The sequence below is a fragment of the Opisthocomus hoazin genome, chromosome 1, assembly GCF_030867145.1.
Source record: "Opisthocomus hoazin isolate bOpiHoa1 chromosome 1, bOpiHoa1.hap1, whole genome shotgun sequence".
NCBI lineage: Eukaryota > Metazoa > Chordata > Aves > Opisthocomiformes > Opisthocomidae > Opisthocomus > Opisthocomus hoazin.
In genome coordinates this window covers 33,204,791-33,212,461 of record NC_134414.1, presented here as the reverse complement: position 1 = coordinate 33,212,461, position 7,671 = coordinate 33,204,791, and the positions used below count along the sequence as shown (strand labels likewise).

The 7,671-nt window shown below is 48.7% G+C and overlaps 1 long non-coding RNA gene across 1 annotated transcript; it reads right to left on the bottom strand.

Annotated features, from left to right (window-relative positions):
- Positions 1 to 3,602: 3,602 nt before the first annotated feature.
- On the bottom strand, positions 3,603 to 6,995 carry LOC142361420 (uncharacterized). Its single transcript, XR_012764037.1, has 3 exons — positions 6,761 to 6,995; positions 6,483 to 6,555; positions 3,603 to 4,138 (listed from the first exon to the last, which is right to left on the bottom strand). It is a non-coding gene; the product is annotated as an uncharacterized LOC142361420 (long non-coding RNA).
- Positions 6,996 to 7,671: the final 676 nt, after the last annotated feature.

Here is a 7,671-nt window from a genome sequence, read left to right as displayed (position 1 = left end):
CCGGCAGGCACAGGTCCACGGGCCTGGTGCACTCACCGGGGACGGTGGAAGACCCCATCCACAGGCAGCACCACGCTGCCACTGGCACGGGTCCACGTGGGCAGACACAAGCTGAGCCAGCCTTATCCAGGAGTCAGGGCATGGCCATGGCTCCATATAAATAGATGGGATGGACCAATCCCAGATTTTAATGCCAGAAATGGATCTTGATGACCACCTGCTATTTTTAGCATCTGACTCAAGAATCTCACAGAACAGCATTTACAGTCTACTCCAAACAAAAGCTACTTTGTAGAGGGGCAAATAGATTTGGCTGTGGGACTGCAGGTGAGGGGGTACCTACAGCACCTCTGCATGCACGTTCCTATAGGCTGCTCTATTTGCCTTTCTTCTCTCACACACGTTCACAGAATCACAGAATCACAGAATGGTAGGGGTTGGAAGGGACCTCTGTGGGTCATCTAGTCCAACCCTCCTGCCGAATCACGTTTGTGATTCAGCTCCCATCACAAGCACTTTCTAGTAATGAACCACTGACATCTTCCAGAGGTTTTGTCCTACAGTTGTTCTGGGTGGTCAGGACACATACTCTGGCACGTATACACATTACTACGACAGTGTAACAGGCTGGAAACACAGGCACAGGGTCTGTGCTACCAGTGTGCATGGCCTGGGTGCATCCTAATGCCGTACTGGAAGTCTGGGGCACACCAATGTCCTTGCCCAGTGCCCCAGTTCACATGGGAAGGAAACAGTGGCAGACATGAGTGATACAGATGGGTCTGGATGTCAGGGGTAGGGCTGCAAGCACACTGTAAACCTGATGTCTGAATTAAGGTCCACAGCTTTAAAAGCTGACATTCAGGCACCAAATGCGATTAATGTCACCATGCATGAAAGTCCTTGCACACCTCCAAGGGTCTGGGCTGGGGTGGCCTGTCTGACAGCAGAAAGATGGCTCTCAGAGGGCCAACCCTGATTTTTGGGGGGCCATTTCACAATGCACAGACCACAACTGTCTTCTCTACTCCTTGGCTGCAGCTGCAGTGGAGGCCCCAGAAACAGCAGTATGAACAAGACCAGGCTGTACGAAACTCCTGAATGCAACACGGTGATTTCCCGGCTCCCAAGTGATAAGATAACCCCGGCTTCAGATGCTTATGTACCATTTAACCACACACTTAACACCTGGGCAGCTTGTTCCCCTGTTCACAGTCTTGCTGCCAGCAATAGGGCCAACGACTCTCGTGACAACTGTAACAAGAGGAAGGCTATTTTTAAGCCAATTACTGTTGATAGCACACCGCAGACGTTATGGGAAAGCTGTGGGCTAGATTTCCTAAAGAACAGCTCAGTATCAGACAGAGAGCCGTGCTCCCGGTGGCGGGCGATGCCACCCTCCCCTGCTCCGAGACCCAGCTTGGCAGCGGGAGCCACCAACTTCACCGTCCCGCACCCCCTGCCACACTTTGTCTTCTGACTCTGCCCCATCTCCTCCCTTGGCTGGAGCAGCCCAGCCCAGCTCAACCCCAACCCTTCCTCCTCCACACGGGATTTCTTGATGCAAGGCAGCCCACCTGGAGGCAAGCTGCAGGTTATCATACAACATATAGCTAGACGTTTTAAGAAATAGAGGAAAAAATCCCAAAATAAACAGGCAGGAGTGCTGAAAGAGAGGACACAGCCTGGAAAACCCAAATGGGTTGCAGCTACGGCCAGCACGACTCTCCTCATGATGTGTCTGTTTTTCACTGAACAGTAAACAACAGTGACAAATATATGCAATGTTTCATGGCTGAAATGATTTGTATTATAGGTAGAGATACCAGACTCCTCAATTCAATGCTGGCAAGTGAAATTATCAGTTCGCAGCATCAAGCACAGAGACAATAACTGGTGCAGCACACATTGTCAATGCTGCATATTTTTAGAGTCTTGTAGGCGTTTGCAGTCATTTTGAAGAGCCTTGATGATATTTTCACATGTATTTTTTCCAACAGGAGTGAAGATTGCTTCCTGAGCTGGGATATAATGAATGGTGTGCAAAAAAATGACCAAGTAACTATGTGTTGCCCTCAGGTCAGGGCAGATTTTGAGGGACAAGAGCCGCTCTGAGGCTGTACAGCCATTCCTTCTGCTTTCTCTCTGAAGGGCTTTGCGATGTCAGCCAGAAACATTTGTCATGGCTCTGCCCATTTTACCACGCTCTCAAGCAGGGACGTAATCCTCAGGTGTTGCAGGAAGATTCTGCTCACAGATGTTTAGGCAGGGGCTGGTTTTCTCCCCAGCACTCCCTGAAGGCAGGCTGTCCTGGGGACAGTGCCAATTACATCCAGATGCTTTAATTTCATTACAAAATAAAACTTGTGAAAATTTTATTTTAGCAGGTAGCAGGCTCAGATATCCTACAAATCAGTGCCAAGCGGTTCAGGAAATAATGTTTTTCTACAGGACCCTGGCAGAGCTGGGCCAAGCCCTGAAGGGAGCTGGGACCGAGGGGCTGTGGGAGAGCTGGAGGGCAGCACTTGGCTCCTTGCAACTCACCTATTGCAAAGATGCGCACATCCAATAACTTTCCTGGGGCTGGGGACAGGCTTCTAAGATGATACTCAGACTACATCTCTGGTCAAATCAGGGTTTGTCAGCAGAGCGAGGCACTGAGAGCACGGGATGTCTCCATTACATGAGGCATTTGCAGTCGTTGAAAAGATTTTCAGCAGCTTCCACCAAAAATCCTCGTTTCCAAATTAAACAGTAAGTACCTCAATGTGATCACACAATCATGGAATCAGTAAGGTTGGAAAAGACCTCTAAGATCACTAAGTCCAACTGTCAACCCAACACCACCATGCCTGCTAAACCATGTCCCAAAGTGCCACATTTATACGTGTTTTGAATTCCACCACTTCCCTGGGCAGCCTGTTCCAATGCCTGACCACTCTTTCAGTAAAGAAATTTTTCCTAATATCCAATCTGAACCTCCCCTGACACAGCTTGAGGCCATTGCCCCTCATCCTATCGCTAGTTACTTGGGAGAAGAGACCAACACCTGCCTTACTACATCCTCCTTTCAGGTAGCTGTAGAGAGCAGTAAGGTCTCACTTCAGCCTCCTCTTCTCCACACTAAACAATCTGAGTTCCCTCAGCTGCAAACATGACTACATGTTGATGGTTTTTAATATCTATAAATATATGTGCACGTATGTGCATTTATGTATGCAAATGTGTATATGCAAACAGGGGTCTCTAGGTGCATAATTGCAGATTTAAAAAGTGATATTTGCTCAAAGATTTACTCTAAGGGCTCTAAAACATGGATGAAATTTCTAGCACCTCCTCCTGCAGTGCTTGGATTCTTTTCATGGCCTGAACTGGGGCTGCTTTGACAAGGGGATTCATGAGATACGGAGGGGAATAAAAAACAAACTGTTTTTTTAATAGTCAACCGATGTTTAAAACAATTGTGCATGCCTGGGTGTGCATGAAAATCGCAGGACCCAACCTTGCACTCCAAACTGTCCACATTTGCTTTTGGATAGTGCATAGTGAGCCCTGCACTTCAGAAGAGTGGTGTTGGAAGGCAGTGCAGGAAGATTTCAGTCTTCAAAACAGCCTGTACAAAGCAGCTGGCAATACCAAGATGGAAACATGAACATGCACAGGGTTACAAGCACTGTGTTTTTACTGCGTTATAATTCAGTGGCTCCAAAAGGCACGGTGGGATCATTAAACATGTATCTACACACACAGTCCGTCAGTCCATCTCACCCTCTGCTGTCCTAGGACAGAGGGCTGCCAGCAGCATGGTTCTGCTCGCTTCTGTCCAGGAGGTTTCACTGATATGAGGGAAATGTGCCCTGTGATGTTTGGAAAGAGCTTGGACTGCTCTTGAAAATAATATGTTGTCCCTGTTGGATCAGTTCCAGGATACATTGCTGTTTTTCTACTTGAGACTCATAATAATCGTTCACATGCAATAATCAGCTTGCTCTGAATTACCGGTAGGGAACGCAAAAGGCAGAGTCACGTAATTACACTCCAGGAACAACGGGTCTGTGTGAGCTTAATGTCAAGGTGTTCTGCACACGAGGGGCTGGCGGTGTTTCTGGATGTCGATCCTCTTTTTCGGAATGGATCCCTGGAAGAGGAGGGAGAGGGCAGTGAACACCAGGGGCAACAAGGACAGGGAGAGGGGTTGGGATGGAAGGTGGGGCCAGGAAGGGGTGGGAAAGCCAGGGTGAGCGGGGCGTCATGTGTGGGCAGAGCAGGAGTGCTCGGACCAGTCAGTTCCACACATGCAGCTCCTTCCCTGCCTTGTGCTGCTGGAGGAGGATATCAGTCCTTCCTCCCTCTCCCCTGCCCCGGGGGCCTGGGCTGACTTCTCTGGCCAGGAGTGCAACTGGTGGGCTGTAATATGTAGAGCAATTCAAACACCAACACAGTGATCAAAGGGGGCCAAAGAAGCAAAACAAATGTTGGCAATTAACTGGAAAAAAACAGAGTAGAGCAGAAAAATGAAGATGAGGAAGAACTTCTTCACTCTGAGAGTGACGGAGCACTGGAACAGGCTGCCCAGAGAGGATGTGGATTCTCCTTCTCTGGAGATATTCAAGACCCACCTGGACAAGGTCCTGTGCAGCCTGCTGTAGGTGACCCTGCTTGGGCAGGAGGGTTGGACTAGATGACGCACAGAGGTCCCTTCCAACCCCTGCCATTCTATGATTCTGTGAAACGTAAGTATGCCAACTGTAGAAGTCAATGGTGTGTCACCTGTTGAACAGTATATGTGTGTCTGGTATCTCTGTCTCCTGAAGCAGAAAGGATGGAGTGATGGGAACCTGGGAAGCGGGAAATGTGGGACGGGTCCTGCACAGCTCAGCCTGGGAAAGAGGTGAGTGGAGAAATGGAAAATGTCTGTGAAGTCCTGATGCGCACTGACGAAACCACTAGTCTCCACTACTACAAAATTCAGGAGGCATCAAGAGAAGTTGTCTGTGTTGGCATGAACAGTATTCTCTGCTCAGCATTTCCTGGTTTCCAGAAATGTAGTTTTAATCGCTAGCCCTTTCCCAGTCTTCAGAGATTTGAAGTATGTATCCCAAAACATAACATACCAGAGGCAACCTTAATTCCACTAACAAAGTTCTGCCGCGGGGTTTTGCACTGCATGCCAGCCAACCAGACACTTCCAAGAGACTAGAAGTCTTTTAGCACCCGGAAATCCATCAGCAAGGTGCTGCATGATTTTTAGGTCACTATACTGTGAAAATCGTCCCACACCTAAGGATAAGGTCTATAACTGTGAGGGATGTCAAACACCACACGCAGCTCCACTGGATGTCCACAATAAGAAAAGCCAGAACAAAGCAGGTGAAGCAGGGAGCATCCATGCAAGGTCACGCCGCTGCTGTGTGGTGCCATGTCCCTGTTCCCAAGGGCTCTGTCTCAACCTGGCCACATCGCTGCCAGGGCCGGCACAGGGCACGGCCGCACAAGGACAGCGAACGTAAGAAACTCGAGAAACTCTCAGCGGCGTGCGGAGTGCGGGTGGCTGCCCCGAGGGCTTCCCGGGCAGCCCAGGTATGCAGCACTCCCAACTTCTCACTGCTCCACTGCTAGACAAGTTTTTATTAGAGCCTGGTAGGAGTTTAGGTAAACCCATTTATTATTTTTATTACTGCCTCAGCAAAAGCATTGCCGCTTTCAGCAATATCGGGAAAATTTTATGGGCTCATATGGAAGAGACGGACCCTGGCATCAGTAAACTCTCATTGTCTGGATTATTACATGTCCTAAACAACCTCTCTGGTGTCAGTGTTTCTTGTGTTAGATGCCATCAGTAATTCTGTCCCTCTCACTCATCAATTAATGTTCATATTGAAAATCTACCCAGCAAGTCTATCTCACAAGCAACTCTGCTGTGTTTGTCATCGTGGCATCTGAATGTCCAGTACTGCAATTGCAGTCAAAGTGAGACATCATCCATAGTATGATTTTTCTCTCATTCCCTTGAGCCAGCCAGAGGAAAACAGCAGTGAGGGACAAAATAACCCTCTTGCTGCTTTTAAACATCAGCCACAGCCTGTGAGGAGCTGCAGAAACAGATCTCTCTTATTAAATTGTAAATTGCTGGTGCCATATCTAAAGGATTACGTTGGACTATTTGTGTTTTACTACATTAGATAAGCAGTGCCCTTTTTTTACCCTCAGTCTGACAAAAGAGCTGGATCCTGACTGCTTTTATCAGTGAAACTCTTCAGAACAGGAGAAGCACGCCCAACCAGTCATGGCTGCCTGCCTTTCTACGTTCAGCAACTGCTGCAAGAGGTGGGATCCCTTCCCTACCCCAAAACCTTGCAAGGAGTCAGGCTGGAAGCTGGTTACGTACCCTAACTAATACTGGTAGCTGCGGCGGTTGTTAAAGAGCTCGTAGATGTTTTGCCTGAAGTAGGGGGAGAAAGAGAGTACTTACAAGTACTTACTGTGTGGGAAGGTCCAGATGGCAAAATACTACATCAGCAATAAAGCCACACCAGTAGTCCACCTGCAACAGAGCTGTCCCATAACACAGTTGAATATATAGTGGAACTGGGATCTCACTGCGTTTTATGGGTTTTCTCAAAAACCTGAGAATAGCAACTGTGGGCGCAGATAAAGAAAGTCTCTAGCAGGGTTTAGACATGGCCTTAAAACTTTTTTTTTTTTCCATTATTATTTTCATTCTTAAAAAGGACTTTTAAAGGATTTCAGGAATACTCACTGTTTTCAGCATATGCAGGGTCTGCCTGGGGAGAATGCCTGGAAGGTGTCCGGCAGGCATCCTCCAGGTCTGGCCACGCCATCTGGAGATGATGCCGTCCCAGAGTTGTGCTGGTGGGAAAGACCTGGGGAGCAGATAATTCAAAAAGGGAATAGCTGCGTAAACACCTTCTAAAGCGAAGTGTGTGGTTGCCCGTAAAAGCATTTTGGTAAGTGTTAAAGAAAACCTGCAGTACTCATCATGGCAGTGTCACCTCATGCTCCTCCGCGTTGTGGTAAGCAAACCCCAAGCCCTTTGCGCTGCAGCTGGGCTCTGACACATGGATGCAACTGGGTGATGTGGCAGAGCTCAGGCTGAACTGCACCGCTTAAAGACAAACCAGCAGATTCAGGCAAATCTCAAATTAAGTAATGCCTGGGAGTTCAAATTAAGACTAAGGGGCTGCACACTAAGCTGCAGGATCACCAAGCCTTCAGGAAGCAGAGGTCTCTGCTAGAAGAAGGAGGACTCCAAGCATGCTGCAAAGAGCAGAGATGACCGAGCCCATATCACCGAATAGCCTCTGCAGAGGGTCAGTCTGGATGACGGGGCAGGGTGTACCCTTAGCAAGTTTGCTGATGACACCAAACCGGGAGGAGTGGCTGATAGACCAGAGGGTCACGTGTGCCACCCAGAGGGACCACAACAGGCTGGAGAAATGGGCTGACCGGAACTTTGTGAAGTTCAACAAGGAGAAGTGCAAAGTCTTGCACCTGGGGAGGAACAACCCCATGCACCAGTACATGCTGGGGGCTGTCCAGCTGGAAAGCAGCTTGGCAGAAAAGGACCTGGGGGTCCTGGTGGACATCAAGTTGGCCGTGGGCCAGCAATGGGCCCCTGCTGCAAAGAAGGTGAATGGTATCCTGGGCTGC